Source organism: Coptis chinensis, chromosome 4 (genome assembly GCF_015680905.1).
Source record: "Coptis chinensis isolate HL-2020 chromosome 4, ASM1568090v1, whole genome shotgun sequence".
Classification (NCBI taxonomy): Eukaryota; Viridiplantae; Streptophyta; class Magnoliopsida; order Ranunculales; family Ranunculaceae; genus Coptis; species Coptis chinensis.
In genome coordinates, this window is record NC_141459.1 from 98,625,295 (window position 1) to 98,644,613 (window position 19,319).

Consider the following 19,319-nt stretch of genomic DNA (forward strand, 5'->3'; position numbering starts at 1 on the left):
GTTTGCTCGGCAATTCACTAGCCGACGTCGACGTCCATGTTTGAAAGATGTGAGCTTTAGAAGTTTGCTACTTCTTTACATGTGGACCCGTTCCACACTAGTTTTGTTCTTTTGGAAACTTCGGCTCTAGTCAGGCTTTGTTGGGCTTCACTGGGGCTGAGTGGGAAGACTTCAAGAATTCCAATATTCTCGTACTTCAATGCATGTTTTATTATCATATTCACGTTAAGTGTTGAAACCTGCAAAAGTACGAAAATATAATTATTACATGATTATTAATAACATAATTGACCAAAATGCTATGTCTCTCGGGGTTTAATATTACAGCTTTTGGTGCTTATCACACCACCCCCAAACCGCACTTTGCTTGTCCTCATGCAAAGAAGAGACATTAAAATGATAAGTAGCCAAAAATGTGTTGTCCTAAGCTAAGTCTCATTACGCAGAGTGCGGGGTTGTATTGACCATATGCAATTGAACCACTATGAATTCCCTAGTGGACAAGTTATAGCCTCGTGAGAGTTTTCCAGAGAAGATACTCACAAACTTCATTTATACTATAACGACTCAGTAACAAAGACTCGTTTCCTTAATTAATCTCAGGTATCTATACATCTCACTTGCGGGTGAAACAAGAATTAATTCTTTTGAAATTTAAGTTAATATACATACAATAATCAAAATATCTACATATGAGCATGCATGTAGTGATCTTTTACAATGAAATATACGAGCATGGCCGTTTATGGATCCTTTGGATATCGTCCTTAAGTAGGTTCTCACAGGTATGTGTCGAAACACAATTTCTCTCTTATTTTTCCACTCAAGTTTTGTTAACTCCAGTATGCAGTGGGCGCACGTTTTCTCACATACTCAATGACAGACAGAGGAGCCGAGGTCGAGAATTCACATCTATTACTTATTATCACACTATCCTACTCCTAATTGAGCTAGAGGTCTTTATTAGGTTTTATGGGGCTTAGGTGGTAGTGTAGAAGAAATTAAAATGGAAAATTCAAAAATGATAAGTATGAGAGAATAAGGTCTTCGAGATATTTATACTAGAGAAATCCTTATTTTCTTTCCTGCTTCTAACATGGGTTTCCATACTTGGCTTTTTTAAACTTTTGTATTCCCTTTTGATTTGATTTTGGGGGAAATTCTAACTTTGATCATTCTTTTGATTTTTGGAAACATATTTCTATTTTTCTTTTTCTTTTTTTCTAAAGCAAGTAACTGATTTTGATTTGTGACAAGTTTTTCTCTTCATTTTTCCGCACTTCATCCTATTTCTCATACTCATCATCTAGGTAGGCTTATTTAATAGATGGGTAACGAATTTTTGGTGAAATAGAAAGGGTTAATGAAAGGATCAATGGGGCGACTAGCGATAAAATTTTTTACAGGTGTGAATTTTTGGCTTTATCGATCCAAAGAAGGCCTAAATTCTTGCCTAGGATTTGGGTAGTCATCAAGTAAGTAGACGTGTGAACTTCTCTATTCGAAAAACTACTCCTCTGTGTCATTACTAAGTTGTCTAACTATGGGTCCCAAAAACTTACTACTGTGTACATTTAATGATAGTCAGTGTATGAATGCTCATGAAAAGATGTAAAAACTATTGCATACGTATTAACTCAAGTTTCTAAGAACAAGTCCTAATTCAAATGCTAGGGTGAGATTTCTAAATATTTTTCATCACAGAAAAGGAAACGAGAATTTGTCACTAAAAATGTTTATTTAGACATAAAATAAAACTATATACAACTATGAATACTTAATTTTTGCGAAAGGTTCTCGCCACCCCCAAACAGTCGGACGTTGTGTCCTCAAAGTGTTTAAGATGAAGAAAGAATATACCTAAGAGGCTTTGAGCAAAAATATAGCTGACATCTTCCATAGAAATTTATTGTAAAACACTATATATTATATATCATAAAAGTGAAAGCACACTGTTAGGTTATTTATTTTTCATATCAAAACGTAAAACAAATATGTACATCAACTCATATTGCCCCAATTACGAACTGGGGGATGGTCCATCCTTTCTTCGTCTCTGTAGAAATGGCATTCATTTGCATCACGCCAATCTATCATAGCCTTCCAGACTTCGCTCCACTTCCTCTTCCTTGAAGTGTCCAAATAAGCTATCATTTTATCGTCATCAGGGAAGCAACGGACTTTCTTTAGATACCTTGCAGGGCGCCGCCAGATCCGAAATCACAAAGAACGAATTATCTTGTTTGTTTGACACATAGAGTCTACCTTTACCCAGTCCTGAAACGTAGCCCCAAACTGTGGGAAGTACGTCCTCATTATCCTGCATGATGTAACTGGCAAAGTGATATAGTGCTGCCGAAAATACCGAGCCCTCTTAAGGTTCTCAATTACTAGGTCTGTGATGTCGAAGGTGGTATGTTGCTGAGCCAGGGCATGGAACGCCTTACAAGCTGATTTTGAGGCAGTGGAAAAATGTCAATCCCCCATGATGTTCAGAAGAATAAATACCATGGCAGTTCCAACATTCATGATCATACTGGTTAGTGGAATAGTGTTGTTTGGCCATCGGCCAGCTTCTGCAAGTTCAATGACCTAGGCAAGGCCATCACCATAACGGGCGAAGAGTAGTCATCAAAGTTGTTTTCTATCATGTATTGAATGGGGATGTCTGGCTGAAAAGGAGGAAGGTCTAGAGCCATAATAATTGCTGGCTCGTAAAAAGGGTGGCGGGTGTTACCAATATGGATTGCAAATCCGTTCGGCACGAAACCATCAGCAGGTAGATCCTCCATATGATTGTAAAAATAAGTTGCCAAACCTGGAGAGTATATGCGCTTTCGAGGTGCGCGATATCAAGGAGTTCCAACTAACTCGGGTGATGAAGTCTCTGAAAAGATGTCCATATGCAGGAGAATTCAGCAACGAATGGAAAGATTGTTCTGGAATAATCTTTGGAGATGACATCGTAGAAGACGTGTGAAGGAAGATACCACTTTAAATTGTGTCATGGGCCCAAGTAACAGCGAGGGTCCTTTTGTGAGAGAAATCCATTTATAAGATTCTCGATGCCATCAATCCCGTTGTAAACATTTAAGCTCACGTAATGCGGTAAATCTCGTGGTTCTCCATTATGAGAGTGTGATTTGCCGAGAACTAGTTGTAGATGTGCAAGAATTGTGCTTGTTCCTCTTCTTGTATTGTCCGCAGGTCGTGAAATTCAAAAAGACTGGTGATGATAATGTTCTGATGTTTGTATAATGTCATCAGTCCTTCTTGAATTAAACAAAGGCCTTCCATAGGATTAAATACGTTGCATAATGCATTTTCAGTGAAGATGTTGTTAGCGGAACAAGCTTCGTCGGTTTCTGCACCAACATGGTTCCTTGCAACGTCTGGATTCCAGAAACTGTTCCTACAAATTGAGTGAATGCTGAGAATATAATGTTAGTTGTTCTGAGAGGTGCATTAGGAGTAGTAATAGAAAAACCTCAACGCATCATGATAAGTGTCACAATGGTTGGCAAAGGAGCTGCCTTTTTCCTGGCACGTGCGATAGCATTCCAGAGAAATTGAATAATGCAAAAATTATTGCAGTTAGTATGCAAGACCCAGAGTAGATGGAGGAGGGGTTTTGTTATTTCGTAAGTCTTAGATGTGCCGAGCACATTATGAGCTAGCCATTGGATCACAGATAATTGGTTTCTTTGCAAGGATCGCTGATAAACAATACGGTTTTTCCGATTGTATTCACTGTGAAGGATAGTTGCAAACATTAGATGCCTGATATTGTCAAATGGTGAATCCTGAAGGTGTACCCCCTGGTTCGTAATGGGAATTTGAAGTACCTCGGAGATGATTTCCATAGTCAATTCATGCTTTCGCATCCGTTTGCCGCGGACAAAAAAATTGCCCGTTTTGGAAATAACCGTGTTTATAGAATAGCAGGACCAATTCTTTAGAATAAAATGCCTGCTTATGATGTAGTAGAGGGTACCATCCTTGACATAAAATTTATGTGTTAAAAAATGGATGAAAAAGACCGTTTTGGAAATTTTCCATAAATTTTGTTCGGGCACAAAAATTCGAGTTAGGGCCATTAAAGATGGAGTGGTGAAGAAAATTTAGTGGAAAAAAAAGGAAGTTGGATTTTAGAGGTGCCTATCCTTGTTATAAATAGGCACAATCCGAAGATGTAGAAAATACGGATTAAGGTGTCACAGGGTAGTTAGACCACGTGTATCTTCTAAAATATGGCGCAAAAGTGGATGTAGTGTGGATAAGAAGAATGGGGCATGTGACAAGGAGTGCCCCTTTTTTTTTTTTTTTTTTAGCATAAATAAATAGCATAAGTAGAAAGACAAGGAAGATGTAAATATAATATCACAATAAGATGTAAGAACGTACAGAGATGTGAAAACACATCCTAATGACACGGAGAATAAAATACAAACTTAAATATTAGATAAGACAATATGCCACATTAACAACATTACTATAATAAAACAACCGAGCATGAAGACTTGAGTAGCATATTCAATCTGCTGATGCTCAAACTTTTCTAGTGCATCCATGAAACTTGAAATTTGTAGTGAACTAAAAAACGATATTTAGAATAAGAAGTGTAGAGTGAAGAAGATGAAAGGAGTTGATGTGAAGGATGTGTTGAACGTTTTTATAGAAAGAAAATTGAGCCGTTTTTTTACCGTTTTTTTATGTGGTTTCATGACCGTTTTGCAAAACGTTGGTTGACGATAAAATTTGCCGTTAAGTGTGACGTTAAAAATATATATGTATATATATATCTATATAAAGTATTATTACTAATATTATTAGAAATGTTTCTACCTATATAATATAATATTAGAGATAACTAATATACTATTTGACAAGGCAGATATTTTGGAACATGTAGGAAATAACAGACATCCTAGGTTGAAAAATAAAAATGCAAACACGTAAATAAAATATCCAACATAAATAATATACAAGACCGGGAAAATAAACTAGCTACTGAGAATCATCGGGGGCTGCAGAAAAAGAACCAGGAGTCCTGTGACGGCGTGCAAGACGAGCTCCCGTGGAGGCTAACTGCTCCTGGATATCACCTAGAGTATCCATCACCTGAGCTTGAAACTGATGCTGGTTTGCCATGAGCATTCGCTAGAACTGGTTCTGGCGAGTAGTCATATGGTCCTAAAATGCATACATGGAAGCTCGCATTTCCTGCTGAAATTCACCCATGCTGTCTGTCATCGACTCGTGGCGAGTGGTCATATCCGTTCTTAACTCCCCAAGGTATGTTTCATCGATACCTGGTGAGTGTACATGTCTCTCATGTCACTGTTCATAGCACGTAAGACATCCATAGGATGGCTCATCTTACTCATAGCAGTCTCATCAAAGAAGGGTGGGTGAGATGGGCCTATGTTAGCGTGCTCAGCTGCCATTGGTGATGTGGTTTCCCATGGGGCCAGTATGCATTTCTTGAAAATAAGTATATTCTCATATAGTGGTATAGGGAGTAATGGGGTGGCAGACAGGAAACCCAAATTAATCATAACTTGCGTTACAAGAACGGCAAGAGGGGCTGACCTGAGAGTGGCATGTGTAATGATATCAAAAAGAAATGTAACTATGCAGAAATTACCCTTGTGCTCTTGGAGGATCCAGAGTAGGTGGAGGAATGTCTTGTTAATGTTCGATGGCTTCGAGGTGCCAATAACGTTCTGTCCCAGCCATTGAGTCACGGCCAGCTGGTTCCGTCACACCCAGTGCTGATACGCGCATTTCCTATCTATATTGTACTATACTCACCCTCGATTAGCATGTCGAGCATTAGGTCATAAGTCTGTGGGTACCGCGGACTACTCTTGAAGTTAGCCAAATTGACCGGTATGCCCGTTATCCCGAAAATCAACGGGTGTGACTTATCCCGTCGAATCAAAATGGGTGTGACATTAAAGCTACCATTGTCGTAAAATTTCATCACCAAATTTGTTGAATAGAGCCCACCATTGGCATATAACAAATATACCCATCCTCTATAGTGTATTTCCGTATCGAAGAATGGAGCAAACATCCCATTATCAAATAAAGCTCCAAAATTTTTCTCCACCAAATCCGTTTCCGAATTGGTGATCACCAAGAGGATGGATATTGTTTTGAGATGAAATATTCCCATCCTCTATAGTGGATTCGAATTTCGTGAGACCTAGATATAGCGTGGGCTGTCTCGCGATGGAGCAAAACAAGATCCCATTTCAAGATGAAGGTTGTATATCTCATTGTCTCGGGTTTAAATGGACCGAAATACTAGATTTGGTTGGGCCCAAAAAATTCCCAAAGCCCAATCAAGCCTAAATCCCAATTTAAGACTAAAAATCTAAGATCGTTCGGACTCGAATTGTATAAATGAAAAAATTCCATCCATCCAATTATATGAGTCATTCAAAGGTCACAACAGTTTTTGAAAAGAAGGAGGGTTGTTTTATTTATAAATAGAGTTTTTATTTATAAACAAGGGAGATTAATGTGAACAACACTGAATGTCCGGAAGAGTCACCATCCAAATTCATAGGCAACTGTCATGTCGGCTTTGGAACGAACCCAATCCAGCCAGACTGTGGCTTTTCCTCTATGTATTATGGGGTTAGGGGTAGGACGGTACCATCCTAGGCCGTGCACGCTATGGTCTAATAATATTGCCCTTATTACATACGGCTATCCTCAAACCGCCCCAAAGGGAACTCAAAGTAACCAATTCTAGGAGTTGGTTTGGTGGAATCCATTGCCCATTTGTGTTCCAAGTATGCAACATCCGAGGTTGGACAAGAATCTCTATGTGCGCAACTTAATGCACGGGGAATTTTTTATAAAAGGTAATAATATATATATATATATATATATATATATATATATATCTACAAGGTGAGTCTTTTAATGTCAGATCCTCAAGACGAATCGAGTCTTTTAATGTCAAATTCTCAAGACGTTTGCGAATCTTTTAATTTCAGATTCTCAAGAAGATTCCCAACCCGTGGGAGAAACGGCGTGGCTACGAAAATTATCCTGCGCAGCTGGTGTCAAACAAAAGTATACCTTATACTGGCTAGTATCGGATAGGAAGTCAAGACCTGGACAGAAAGGTGTTTGACAATGCATACACTACCCCATCCTTCGCGTATGTCGTTTACAAACAAAAGTACTACAACCATTACCTATTCATGATGAGTGAGACTTACACCAAATGATTAGCTGAAGTTTGCGAGGCAAAGAGTAGAAAAGGGAAAAGAAGGAAGGAGGGGAAATTTTTGGTATCCATCATTTACCGGCAAGAATGTTTGCTCGCGTTGCAGAAAATATTTATACTCAGTTCTGAAATATTGTTTTCATGGACTAAGGTTTCGGCGTTTACAACCACACACTTCAAAGAACTTTTGAGATCATAAAATAGAAAATGGCCCGGCTACCAAAATGGCGTGCCCTCTATAGAAACAAGATTGAGTATGCCAAACAAAACATCTAGTCTATGTAGACCGGATCCTAAAGAAGAGTCTGTTCAACATTTGGGGAGCGTAATTCGTGGTAATGTTTGAGGCGTTGTCCATTTACTTGAAATTCGCTGTTATCTTGCGAATTAATTAAGCAAAGAGATTTCCCCATAATGGGTCACAGCTGACACAATGAAAGGACAAGACCATCATGCTTTCAATTTACCAGGAAAAAAATGTGTAATCTAGAGTTGTACAGTAAAAAATTTTGGCCAATTTTGAAATCTTTACGCAAAATGTGCTTGTCTTGCATTCTTTTCATATTAGCTTTGTAGGATTTCGATAGATCATAAGCATCACTCCGAATCTCCTTAAGCTCATTCAATTGCAATTTTTGCTTCTCGCCTGCCGAGTTGATATTGTAATTGAGTCTTTTGATGGCCCAAAGGGCACGATGCTCAAATTCAACTGGCAGATGATAAGGTTTTCCAAAAACAATGCGGTAAGGAGACATCCATATAGGTGTCTTAAATGTTGTTCGATATGCCCACAAGGCATCTGATAAGTGGAGAGACCAATCTTTTCTTGATGGATTGACAATTTTCTCCAGAATAGACTTTATCTTTCTGTTGGAGACTTCCACTTGGCCACTCGTTTGTGGGTGATATGAAGTAGCAACTTTGTGAGTAACTCCATATTTCTTCATTAAAACCCAAAAAATTATTACAAAATGTGTACCCCCATCACTGATGATAGCTTTGGGGACACCAAAACGAGAGAAAATATTTTCTTTTACAAATTTCACGACAGTCTTATGGTCATTTGAGCGACATGCGAGTACCTCAATCCATTTGGACACATAGTCTATAGCGACTAGAATGTAGAAGAAACCTTGAAAAATAGGGAAGGGTCCCATAAAATCAATGCCCCAAACATCAAAATTTCCACAATCAAGATAGGATTTAGGGGCATCATATTGCGTTTGGTAATTCGACCTAGGTACTGACAACGAATACAAGCTATGCAATGTTCGTGTGCATCGCAAAAAAGGGTAGGCCAATAAAAACCACATTGTAACACCTTGGTTGCAGTTTTCTTTTCACTAAAATGGCCGCCGCAAGATTGTTCATGGCAAAAAGATAATACGTTGGTGTACTCCCAGTCGGGAATGCAGCGACGAATGAGTTGGTCGAAACAATACTTAAAGAGATAGGGGTCATCCCAGAAATAAAATTTTACAGTGGATAAAAACTTTTTACTATCAGGACGTGACCAAGAGGAAGGAACTTCCTCAGTAACTAGGTAGTTAACGATATCCGTGTACCATGGAGAAGAAAAAATAGAGTACAAATATTCGTCTAGGAAGGAATCACAGATGGCTTCAGAATCACTATCAATGTCACCCACCAGCCTTGATAAATGGTCGGCCATGACATTTTCAGTTCCTTTCTTGTCTTTGATAAATGGTCGGCCAAGAGAAGGATCTAGCGGAACAATCGCTGTTTTCGCGTCCTTTTTTGCAAGTAAGTACCAAAGTGTGGCATGGTCAGTATATACAATGGTGGATGATCCAACTAGGTAAGGGCAAAACTTATCCAAAGCATAGACAACAGCTAGGAACTCTTTCTCAGTGGTTGTGTAATTATGTTGAGCGTCATTAAGAGTTTTACTAGCATAGTAAATGACAATGGGTTTGTCATCACGTCGTTGGCCTAGTTCGGTGGCGCCAATAGCAAAGTCACTAGCATCACACATCAGTTCGAATGGTTGAGACCAATCAGGGGGTTGAATGATAGGAGTGGTAGTCAAGGCAGTTTTTAGAGTTTCAAAAACTTGTTTGCAATTGAAATTGAAGTCGAATACCGCATCCTTAATTAAGTAGGAGATTGGTTAAGGGTTGAGCAACTTTAGAAAAATCCTGAATGAATCGCCTGTAAAACCCAACGTGGCCTAAAAAGGCACGGATATCACAAACTGTACGTGGGAAAGGTAACGAAGCAATTTTAACAATTTTAGCCTTATCAACCTCTATCCCATCTTTCGAAACAATATGACCTAGAACAAGTCCTTTGGTAACCATGGAATGGCACTTCTCCCAATTAAGTACCAGATTTTTCTCTTCGCAACGCGTTAACACTTTAGAAAGGTTGGATAGGTCGTCAAAGGAATTTTCATAAATGGAAAAGTCATCCATGAAGACTTTCATATAACGTTCCACCATATCATTGAAAATGTGAAGCATGCAACGTTGGAAGGTGCCTCGGGCATTGCAAAGACCAAAAGGCATTTGTCTGTACGCAAAGGTTCCAAAGGGACATGTGAAAGTTGTCTTTTCTTGATCAGCGGGATCGATGACAATTTGGAAGTAGCCGGAATAGTTATCAAGAAAACAATAGTAAGCATGACCGGCTAAGCGTTCTAGTATTTACTTAATGAATGGGAGAGGGAAGTGATCTTTACGTGTTCTGGCATTAAGTTTGCGATAGTCAATGCAAATTCTCCATTTTAATGGAATGCGAGTGGAGATGCATTCACCATTTTTATTTTCTACAACTTGAATGCCAGACTTTTTGGGAACAACGTGGACAGGACTAACCCAGTCACTATCAGAGATAAGGTATATGATACCCGCATCAAGTAAACATAAAACTTCCTCCCTCACCACCTCTTTCATGGCGGGGTTAAGGCGACGTTAAGTGGTTTTACGATGTCTTTGTGTCGTCATCCAGATGTATGCGATGCATGCATACACTAGGGTCTATTCTTTTGATATCATCTAAGGATCATCCAATAGCAGAGCGGTGTTCACGAATGACACGAATCAAATGTGCTTCTTCATCAGTAGTCAAGTGAGAACAAATTATTATAGGGTGACTACCATCGAGATCGAGATGCACGTACTTCAAATCAAAGGGTAGAGGTTTTAAATCTAGAGTCGAAGGAGTGGGGATCAAGGATTCATGAGGGGCTGTCTCTTCAATGGAAAAGAGCGAGTCCGGTTCTTCTGAATCAGATGGCAACGCAGTAGTAGGGTCAAATAGTGGCATTGACTCTAATAATGCATGGACATCCTTAATCTACGAGTCATCGTCAAACTCAGAATTATCAAAAGAAAAAAATAGGTGTACCTCGTCTTCGAGAAAAGAGTTTGTGAAATAATCGTGTGCCAGACTATCAACCAAGCTAATTTCACCGTCCATTATAGGATCGGGAAATTATTTCATTAATTTGAACATGTTGACTTCGACAGAAAGGTTCCCGAAAGACAATGTCAAAAACTTGGCATGCTTGGGCAAATGCTTAAGTGCATCTAGAAAAGGTAGGTTTATGGTCAAATTTTTGAAGGTTTCACGGATCTCATCAAAATGTTTGCCAGGTTTGTTCTTTGCCAAATGGGCAGGGAATAGAGCTTTTGGGCGGAATCGCGCATATGGATCAATGACGCGTCTTTCCCTCGGGACGTGGATGTAGATTTGGAAGGAACAACTTCATCCATTATAGGTTGCGAGGTAGGAGTTAGAAGGACATCAGCCATGGCTTTCGTCGATTTGACATCTGGCATATGTTTGTGATTGTCGATGGTTCGGCTAGAACGAAAAGTGGTGATGGCATTTACCTCACCCTGGCTGGGATTAGTAGATCTTGGTGCATTGTTAAGTTTAAAGGCAGTGTTGGTATGCTTAGGGTTTGGAACTGCTTGGCCCGAAAACACACCCTTTTGACTTTTATCCTGTGCTAACAGCTAAAAAGACTGTTGGATAGATGCTAAGATTTGATTCTGTTAATTCATGTAGGTCAGAAAAGTTTCAGCTATTTTATCAGCAGTGGATTGTACTAGTGGAGCAGTAGGAACAAGTTCACGGTTATTGTTTACGGGTTGATTTTGGTAGCCATATCCTTGATTAGTGGGAACAAGGCTGCAGTTGTTTTGGTACCCTATATTTGCGTTGTTGGGAAAATTATTTGGCCCTTGCTAGAATTGCGGAGGATTTCCTTGACGGTAGGAATTGTAGTTCGCGGGTGGTCGTACAGGAGCATTGTTGACACCCGGAGTAGCTTGTTGTTGGGTAGGGGGGCCCAAGCCAAATTCGGATATTGTCGCCAAGGTGCATTAGGGATGTTGAAAGCATAAGCCTCTTCAGTTGGTTGGGGAGGGTACTCGTATGCCAAAGGACAATAAGAATCGGTGTACTCAGGAGTTAAACAAAGAAGACATGGGGAAGCTTGGCCGCCATGATTGGTTTGGGTTTTTGATCATTTACTTGAACCGAAAAAATATCGACCTTTTTGTTTAGGGACTCGATCAGAGTTTTTAATTCCGGATCGGGTTTTACCTCAAACATAGATGTAACTTTGGTATGAGTGTCTTTAGAAGATCTGGAAGAATCAGTGTTACCCCAATGGGTGCTTCGTGAAGCGTGTTTCTCAAGAAAAGTGTATGTTTCAGTAGTGCCTTTGTCCATGAAACAACCGCCGTTCATGATATCTAATGTTTCCTTTTGATGGTCAGAGAGACCATTAAAGAATGAATGGACTAATATAGCGGTGTCGAGTTGATGATAGGGACATTCGAGAAACAGATCAATAAATCTGCTCCATGCTTCCGAAAAGGATTCCTGGGGGTGTTGGCGAAAGAATTGAATCTTCTGAAGCATTTCTATAGTTTTCTTCTGAGTATAGAACTTTATCATGAATGCTTGTACGAGTTTGACCCATGTGTCAATGGATTGCGGCGCTTGTCCTGCAAGCCAAACTGAAGCTTTATCAGCTAAGGTGAAGGGAAACAACCTAAGCAAGACTTGTTCATTGGTAACGGTCGGATGGCAGAAAGTGGTGACTACTTGTTGCATCCGACGAAGGTGATCGTACGGTTTTTCATGGTCTAGACCATGGTAAATAGGTAACAAATCGAAAATGTTTGGCGGAATGCGAAAATCTCCTGCAATCTCAGCTCATCGAGTTTAATGCAGGAAACAGGTCCTTGTAAGGCAATATAGAAATCCGAAAGGGGTTTCTCGACAAGGGGATTTTCCTGGGCCATAATTAAGGGAGATAATGGCAACGAAGATACTTGACGAGGTTGGTTTACGGAGGAAAAACTATGTCTAGGAGATAACTTAAGCAGTTGTTTATTGTATTTCCGACAACGATATGTAGGTTCTAATTCCATATTAGTACCAGACCGTAGTCTCATACAAACACGAGTTTTAATTCTAGGCTCATAAGAAACAACTTATGACAGGATGATTTAGAATTAAGGAAGGAGGGAGTTGAAGCATGTCTTCCTGAGCTATTGCTAACTTGAGCAGGTAAGCTAGGATAACGTGTGAATATTCTAACAGCCAGGTCACCTGAGAGAATTGAGGGAGGTTGTTCGTGCTAGCATGTTCCTTAAGTAGGCAACCTCAATTTTTCAAGTTTCCTAGACACTAATGGAATAGGATGATGATTTATAATGGTGTATTGTGCGGGATATTATTAAGATGATTATGATGAAATTTTAATTATTAGTATTTTTTTTATTTTTTTATTTTTTTTTATTTTTATTTTTTATTTTTTATATTTTTTTAGTTTACGTAATTAATGTATTATGGAGACGTGATTACGGAACATGCAATTAAAAACGATAGATGCCAAAATAGAAACTAAACATACAATTAACACATGTTAGTTTTACATAGGAAGTCTACACAATACACCTCTATATTATCTATACGTTAATAGAAATACGTCCTACGCATGCAATAATTAATAGCTACCGATACGTGCAACTATATGTGAGCTAGGGAAATGTCGAGAACGAACTCATGCAAATGAATACCGGGTACATGAATTGATGTAACATACACATACAAAAATATTCTAAGCAAGTGGTTTGAAATTATGTATATATCCAAATATATTCGAATCATATTAATCGTATTAACGTGAAGATGTACACTACAACAGAGGAGCCCTTTTGCAACGCCACATGTTTTAAATATAAAGAACATTTCAAAACGCCAAAAATTGTTGCTAAAACACATCTATTGCAACGCCATCTAAGCGTTGCTACATGTTCTCGTTCCATGATAGCCCACTTTACTTGTATTCACATATTGCGGCCTTGCAGACCGTAATCACAACAATGCTTGTTTGTTTTATGATATTTTAGAAACAATAATAAATATTTTTGAGGGATTTTAACATTTGCAACGCAGATGAAAAGCGCTTCATCTGATGATAATCTTGCGTGGAATTATTTGCAACGCAATATTCATTGCAATAAGTTTTTATCGATTTAATATTTAACTTTCTCAATATTTGGTATACATTTTCTAAACTTTAAATGGTCGGGTTGGCGCCAATCCATTGGGCATTTTCACAATAATTTACCTAAATTTTTTGCGGGCTTCTTTTTTTGTTTTGGCTCCAACAAAATAACAAAATAGAAACGATATATTTAGCAAAATAAAAAAATAAAAAAATAAACCCTAAAAACACTTCTTTTCTCCAACAGCTCCCCCCTTCCACTTTCTTCAATATAAAAATTGTTATAGCTAGGTAGCTTCAATCTCCCACCCTCGAATTAAGGTTAGTCTTCTTCCACCGAAAAAGATAATTTAGATAAGCTTTTCAGATTTCTCACGATCTCTTTTTTCCTCATATTGCATATTAAAGTTCCAAGCTTTCAATTCGGTTTTAGGTTGCGGATTGGGGTTTTGATTGTAAGGTAATCGCCCACCACCAGAATAGTGTCGATTTTGAGTTTGGGTTTGTTGAAAAAAATAATTTCGATAAAAAATTATGTGCTTTATTGTAGTGAATGGTTTCTCTCGTGTTTGAATCATATAATCAATGACATGTATCATGTTGAAAGTCAAATCATCCTGATTTCTCTCTTTTTGCAGTTTGTTGTCAATTTTGTACAGTTATTCCAGTAAATGAAGCACGTAGATGTCAACTTTGTCAAAGTTCACATCCTAAAGGATTCTTTGAAGTCCGCGAGGTCCAAAACAGAGCTTGATCATCTATTGGAGAAAAGATCCCCAAAGAATATGCATTTCATGAAGAGGCCAGCTTTTAGCTTCAACCTATTCATGGACAAAGGGTAATCCATCACCGGTGTGTATCAACTATATTATATCTCCTTTCAAGTGATACATATTTCATGTTTCGTATAACATATATGTGTTGTGCACATGTCTTTATCGTAGTGCACAACTTGTTTCTATATTTACTAAGACAAAGTTATGTTCTCAGGCGCCGGACTTGATGGATAAAAGTGTCCCCAATCATCGCCTCCTCTTACTTGGAGTTACTTGTCTTGGTTAGGCAACCATGGTTTAAATGTCCATCTTAGAATTGGTTGTGATTATTGTGGGCTATTGTCTTTCTCGTAATTTCTTGTTATTTGAAAGATATTATATTTTTTCTGGCATGCTGAACCAATTAGAGTAAATTCCTAGTGTTCTTATTTGTACTAAGTCATTTCAGAAAGAGTGTCACACACTTTCAGATAATTGTCAACATTCAAGTATTGTATGATGATATTTGGATTAGAGGTTGAAATACCTAATCTGGTGGTGGGGCATCTATTTTTTTCATATTGGAAAGTCAGTTCAGATAGATTAGTGCATACAAAAATTTTGAATTTTGGCTGCCTTATTTCCATGTTTGAAACATATTGGCCATACTGATTTATGGTAACATCTTCAATAGGATGATATCCATTAGTTTCCTAGTGATACCTTTTTCCTTCACTCGTTCTCTTACCTCTTGATTGCTCCCTTCATATGTTTCCTATAGTTGGTGAGAGATATAAATGCAATGACTGTGAGGAGGCTATTGGTTTTGATTTGTGTGGAGAGTGTTATAATACTTCCTCCAAGCTTCCAGGCCGATTTAATCAGCAGCATACACCAAAGCATAAGTTTGAGCTTGTTAACTCCGACTTGATACGTAATATAATGAGGAGGTTGGTGGCTGAACACTTTGAAGACAGTTATGCTCATGTTCTCTCTGATGACGCTTCAGAAGATTTAGAAGATGGTCATCCTTCTCATGCACCCTCTAATGATACTCCTGAGAATCAAGAAGGAGATTCTCATTCCACCGCACAAAGTTGTAAGTTCAATCTGAATACTTTATATTTCATTATGAATTATTAGAGAATTTGAACTTCTGATTATTAAGGGATTCAATCTATCTGGTATACTGATAGAGAAATGAAAAATTAAGGAGGCAAAAGTTTAGTTGTCATATTATGATCAGTCCGCCAGTGGGACTAGACCTAAATGGCTGCATTTCGAGTATGTTAGTGAGTATTTTGTTCTCACTTTTTATAACCTCAATGTGTTTATACACTACCAAAAAATGACTTTACCCGACAGACTCGCTTTTTATAACCTCAGTGTGTTTATACACTACCAAAAAACGACTTTACCCGACATACTCGAGAAAGATTACCCGACAGTTTCAGTCTGTAGGACGGTCCTACAAATGGTATCCGTCGGGTATTATTTTGCCATCCGTTCAGTTAGTTCTTTCAGCACTTCAGGTGTTTTGATTATAATCGACGATTGTGTGAGAGCTTTTATCCGTCAGTTACTTTGATAGTTTTAACCATCCTTTCTTTCCGACTGTTGATTAAATTTTTGTTGTACTTATTAACCGTCCGGTTTGTTCTTGCGAGTTCAGCTGTTGGCATATCTATTCCAATTATCAAGGCACCAAACCAATTTCAGTTCCCACCTTAAATTTTAGGTAACAACGATGAGCTTCACATTCATTTTTTTATTACAATAAGCTCAAATTCATGAATGGAATGTGCAAACAAAACTTCCTCATGAGACTACTTATTTGGACATTCCAAATGCCACTGATGGATGGTAATCCTTTTCATTTTCTCTTTTTATTTGTCTTAAAATTGTCTCTATCCTATGTCGTCTTCTCGATTGGTTGTGTTTACTTGACAAGGTGGAGTTAGCATAGATAGGATTTTAATTCTGTTAAATCTTGTATATGAACTTGTTTAGTAGTTTCGAAGTCTATCATAGTCTCTTTTGATTCCTTGTGTAGCCAACTAGCATCTCTTTCCTATTTATCCATATCAGTGTTCTAGCCCCCTAGGGGATGGTCGATTTTTTCTTTGTGGAACTTTGACTTGTATCCAGTAGTTTAGTCAGACTATATAAGAAAGTAAATTTAAAGAAATTTACGCTACTGGTATTTTACAAGGTTTGATTGATGAACAAATTAGGAAGAAAGAATGGATTGATTTTGACCTTTTAGTATTTTTTTTGTTTTATTCCAAGAATAGTATAAGGGATATGGTGGTTCATGGGGCACCTGCAATTGCTATATCCGCAGCCCTTTCCCTGGTTGTGGAAGTGTTTAACATGGAGTCGTTTGTTGGAACATCTGAGAATGCAGCTTCTTTTCTTTTCAATAAATTAGACTATCTTGTCTCCAGGTACCTCTTTTTTCTTAAGATGTCGTTTCATATCCCAACCATTATATGACTTATGAATTATTATTTGCAGCCGTCCAACTGCTGTAAACCTGTCAGAGTAAAACTTAAAGATGTCATAACAAAGAGTGATGCTTCTTCAGGGGATTCTAATTATGTTTTTCAAGTAGTAGATTTAACTCTAGATTCTAGTCTTAGAATGATTGGAAAACTGTTACACTGATGAGAAACAAAAATGTTGTATTATCATTCTTCAGACTTACATAGAATCTGTTGAAACCATGCTTGAGGATGATGTTGTTACAAATAAAGCTATTGGTTCATATGGAGCAAGCTTTATTAAGAATACTTTAAAGGATTCTAAGAACATTTCTATTTTAACTCATTGCAACACTGGCAGGTGCTCGGACTTTGCAATATTGTAGACTTTCGCTTTATTTTATTGATCTAGTAGGAGCTTATGTAAAATAGGTTCTGATACATTCACCTTGTATATTGTTTTAATAGTCTTGCAACAGCTGGATATGGTACTGCCCTTGGAGTTATCCGTGCACTTCATACTGATAGGGTCCTTGAAAAGGCCTTTTGCACAGAGACACGGCCTTTTAACCAGGCAAGTACCCCCAACATTACCTTGTATCTTTGTCATTATAGTTTTGGCATTTGAATTTGACCGAAACTAGTCATTTTAAAAAGATGACATGATACCTAGGGTGTTTATGAAATAGGAGCATTAGACTCTAATCCAATATATCAAACAACTATCTTGATCATCCTATACTACAAACGTCCAATACTATAGTGATTATGAAAAAGAAATTGAACAAGAGCATTAGAGTCTCTGTTTAAAGGTTGTATTGCCTAGGGTGACGTTTTACACAGAGAGAGAAGTGGGATGTATTGGATACTGACTATTAATGAGGCATTCACTCTATCACAATTTTTCAGAGAGTCGTGAATTAGTCTGGTCAACCGTAATGAAATCTATTAAAAACTTGCGAGTTGAAACGTTAAAGGTGTAATCCCTTGGCTGATTTTTGTTATGTAGAAATCAATGTGCATGAATAAAGTTACAAATTGAGGTTAGTAATGGCATAATCCCCATAAATTGTCGTCCTAGGGATCAATTTCTCTAAACAATAGGAGATCTGCTAGTTGTTGTCATTGATTTCTTAAAACATTGTAAATAATAACTTTATTGTCATATTATGGAATGGTCGTTAACATTAAAAGATGATTAATTAAGCCCTATTGTAATCCATGAGCCGCTTAGCGGATCTCTTCAACAAATAATTGTTGTGTTGGTTTCAAAATTTAAGTACATATTGTGTCTTTAAATCCTAATATGATTCTTCTCATTCTGCAACTTCAGGGGTCTAGGCTCACAGCCTTTGAGTTGGTTCATGATAAAATACTTGCTACTCTTATAGCAGATTCGATGCAAATTTGCATTAATGAAAACTGGACATGTTAATCTTTGTCATTGTCGAGCCGATCGTGTGGCTGCAAATGGTATACACTTGCACCAGATTAGTTATAAAATTTGGAGATATATTTGGGTTCTTTTAACATAATTTAGCATGCTTCTTTTCTACAATGCAGGTGACACTGCAAATAAAATTGGGACTTACATGCTAGCCTTTTGTGCTTTACATCATGGGATTCCATTTTTTGTGGCTGCACCTGTGACTTCTATCTTTCCTCGGGTAAAGAAATTGTTATCGAGGAAAGATCTCCAAAGGAACTCTTGAATTCTCGAGGGGGACTTGGTGAGCAAATTGCTGCATTTGGGATCTCTGTTTGGAATCCAACTTTTGTTGTTACTCCCGCAAAATGTTATAACTGCCATTGTAACTGAAAGGGTCTCCCTCTCTCTCTCTCTCTGAGAAAACACCCTAGGTATCATAAACACGTACAGATACATGAGTAAAATTTTTATACCTGGTTACAGGTCATTTGCAATTCATAAATCAAATGATGAATTACAGGTCATTTGCAATTCATAAATCACGTACAGATACATGAGTAAAATTTTGTTTGATGACTTCTTTCACCTAATTCATGACCCCCATCACAAAGAATGGGAGTGATGCCTTTGACATAAACAATTTTATTCAAAAGGTAAATGGCTGCAAGTGAGAGTGGTTCTCACCATTGAATGAAGTTCATCGAAGAGATAATAAGATACATGACCTGTAATTCATCATTTGGTTAGGGCACTGCAGGTATATCTGATGGTTAACAACAACAGACATACTCGATAGTCCACAGCAGTGGGCATAGCCGTCGGAAAAGTTTACTAATGTTTATTAATGTTTCTAATAAATTTACTTAAGTGATTTTTATTGAGTGTATATTAGGTTTATTAATGTTTCTAA

At 37.9% G+C, this 19,319-nt stretch overlaps 1 pseudogene; it reads left to right on the plus strand.

The window, feature by feature from the left end:
- The first annotated feature begins 16,787 nt into the window (after positions 1-16,787).
- Positions 16,788-18,799, plus strand: LOC147506126 (methylthioribose-1-phosphate isomerase-like; annotated as a pseudogene).
- The last annotated feature ends 520 nt before the right edge of the window (positions 18,800-19,319 follow it).